Raw genomic sequence first — 3,643 nt, forward strand, 5'->3', positions numbered from 1 at the left:
ATGTATGGATGTATGAATGTAGATGTATGGATGTGAATGAGGATGTAGATATGGATGCATGGATGTAAATGTGGATGTGGATGTATGGATGTATGCATGTAGATGTGGATGCATGAATGTGGATGTATGGATGTGAATGAGCATATAGATTTGGATGTATGGATGTGAATGTGCATGTAGATATGGATGTATATATGTGAATGGGAATGTGGATGTGGATGTATGTATGCATGTGGATGTGGATATGGATGTGTATGTATGAATGTGGATATGGGATGTGGATGTATAAATGAGGATGTGAAAATGGAAATAAGCATGTAGATGTGGATGCATGAATGTAGATGTATGGATGTGAATGAGCATATAGATGTGGATGTATGGATGTGAATGTGCATGTAGATATGGATGTATATATGTGAATGGGAATGTGGATGTGGATGTATGTATGCATGTGGATGTGGATATGGATGTGTATGTATGAATGTGGATATGGGATGTGGATGTATAAATGAGGATGTGAAAATGGAGATAAGCATGTAGATGTGGATGTATGGATGTGAATGTGGATGTGGATGTGGATGTATGAATGTGGATGTATGGATGTATGAATGTGGATGTATGGATGTGAATGAGGATGTAGATGTGAATGCATGGATGTAAATGTGGATGTGGATGTATGGATGTATGCATGTAGATGTGGATGCATGAATGTGGATGTATGGATGTGAATGAGCATATAGATGTGGATGTATGGATGTGAATGTGCATGTAGATATGGATGTATATATGTGAATGGGAATGTGGATGTGGATGTATGTATGCATGTGGATGTGGATATGGATGTGTATGTATGAATGTGGATATGGGATGTGGATGTATAAATGAGGATGTGAAAATGGAGATAAGCATGTAGATGTGGATGTATGGATGTGAATGTGGATGTGGATGTGGATGTATGAATGTGGATGTATGGATGTGAATGAGGATGTGGATGTGGATGCATGGATGTAAATGTGGATGTGTATGTATGGATGTATGCATGTAGATGTGGATACATGAATGTGGATGTATGGATGTGAATGAGGATATAGATGTGGATGTATGGATGTGAATGTGCATGTAGATATGGATGTATAGATGTGAATGGAAATGTGGATGTGGATGTATGTATGTATGTGGTTGTGGATGTATAAATGAGGATGTGAAAATGGAGATAAGCATGTAGATGTGGATGTATGGATGTGAATGTGGATGTGGATGTGGATGTATGGATGTGGATATGGATGTGAATATATGATATGTGATGTGAAGGAATCTGAAGTGAAGAGATGGAAAATGATGTGATTGGATGAGTACACATATAAATGAAATGTGGAATAAGTAATGTGGATTGTATGAGGGATAATGTGGAAAAATGAGAGTTAACATAGAAATTGTATTTGTAAACTGTTTGTAAATGCTGTCTGTAAATGGCTGTTTTATGTCAAGAATGCTGGGAAAGCATTTTGACCGTCTTGTGATTAAGGTCGTGGAGACCTAACTGATAAAGTTGCAACTGCTGACGGAGAGTCAATGGAGGACGTCTCACGTAGCAAGGTCGGCCGAGGTCTTGACCAGCCTCGGTTCGATTAAAATGGTGAGCTTCCGGTACGGTGGATGAGGGACCAAGGAAGCGGCCTATGAGTGAAGCGCTAGGTCACCTGCGAAGGATCCTAGAGGGTGCTGACCATACGGTGCTCGGGCTCTGGGTCGCCTAGGATACCCACGCGTGCGTCGAGGAAGATATTGGAACAAGGAGTAAGAGTTGTTTTGTGAAACCGGGCATGGATCTGGTTGATTGACCTTGCTGGTCTTCAATGGATGAGTCCATGGCTCTTTATATGGATCTGTTGGTTGATCTTGCTGATCTTCAACGAGAGTCCATCTTGATTTTTATAAGTGATTATATTGCCGAGTATTATGGGCTAGGAACTATTGAAAAGGCCCCTGTGTGGACAGGTGGTGAGCGTTCTAGTTGCCAATGATGCCATAGATACTCTGATGAAGGAATGATGGGAAATTATGAATCAACTGGATAAATTGGAAGATCGTGATCAGTGGTACTATGGTTTCATTAAAGGATTGTTTTAAAGTTAGCTGATGCTAAGAAAAGGCAATTTTCATATTGGGTGTGTAAGTGGTGTGGCTAGTTTTATGTTTGCATGAACTTCCGGCTAGGGGGCCTTGGAACTCTTTTCCTTGGTACCCGGGACAAAACCTAACCAAATTCCAAATTGGATCCCATCACTACAGTGGTTGGGTGGTTGGCTAACCCATGGGATCGGATGGGGTTAGGCTGGACTGATGGATCCATAAATCGAGATTTAATTTCTATTATTATGATAGATGAAGTAAATCCCGGATAGAAATTGTTCTATGGATAGGAATCAACGGCTGTGCCTCTTGATGGGGAAAAAAGCGTTGATCCCAATGATCCAAGTGCAAGTTTCTTCCTTGAATTGACCAAGTACCGTTAAAGGTGCAGTCAGATCAGTTGATTCGTAATGATCTTGACTACGTTAGAGTAAAGAGTTATCCTGGTGGAATCACCCATGCTTTCCAGGTAAAGGAAGTTTTTCCGGTTTCGGTTTTGGACAAACCGACGGATTAGTCTCTTGTCCGGATATCCGTGGGCGAGGCCCTGAATGTGGGACCCCTGTCCCGCGCGAGAAGTGCTACTTCCGCTGCCAGTATCGTGAATCCGTTGCTCGGTGGGAACAGGGACCTTACATCATGGGTTTATTTCTTACCTAAGAAGTCTGATGCTCTTTCTTATTTCAAGGTTTGGCTTGCCCAAATGGAGAATCAAGTAAGTCAAAAGGTATCTTTTCTCAGGACTGACAATGGAGGTGAGTTTACAGCATTTGAGGATTTTCTAGCTTCAAAAGGCATACAACGACAAACCACCATACCCTACAGCAGAATGGTGTGATTGAAAGAAAGAATAGAACGGTGAAGAAAATGGCCCGCTCCCTCTTACATTATGCGAAGCTACCTTTCTCCTTTTGGGGTGAGGCTATAGCTACTTCAGTTTATCTTCTCAATCGCTCTCTTACGAAAGCAGTGGACGGCATGACTCCAGAGGAGGCTTTCACAGGCCACAAGCCTACTGTTTCTCATTTTCATGTCTTTGGTTGTGTTGCTCATGTGCATGTGCCTTCTTCTAAGAGGAGGACTCTTGATGCTAAGTCCAAACCTATGATATTCACAGGATATGCTTCTCGCTCCAAAGGGTTCCGTTTTTGGGATCCTTCTCGTGAGGATATTGTTCTTTCACCTGATGCCATCTTTGATGAGCATGTTTTTGGTCTTGATGAGTTACCACCTTCTACATCTCTCTCAGATCCATTTTCATCTCTTGAGCTTGAGCCTCTCTCATTCCCTACAGTCTCATCCTCATCTATACCATCAGTTCCTACTTCATCCCCTCCATCCATTTCGATTACGACACCTACTACTTCATTGGATTCTACACGGACTTCTGGTCCTCCAAAATGGGTTCGCTCTCTACTTTAGGATTCAGGTATATCACTTTCAGATGCTCAACAATCTACTACACGTGTCTTACGTACACGTCCTTCAGTAAATATTGCCTTGATGTCTC

The sequence above is a fragment of the Cibotium barometz genome, chromosome 56 (assembly GCF_041138505.1).
Source record: "Cibotium barometz isolate CiBa-2024 chromosome 56, ASM4113850v1, whole genome shotgun sequence".
Taxonomy (NCBI): Eukaryota; Viridiplantae; Streptophyta; class Polypodiopsida; order Cyatheales; family Cibotiaceae; genus Cibotium; species Cibotium barometz.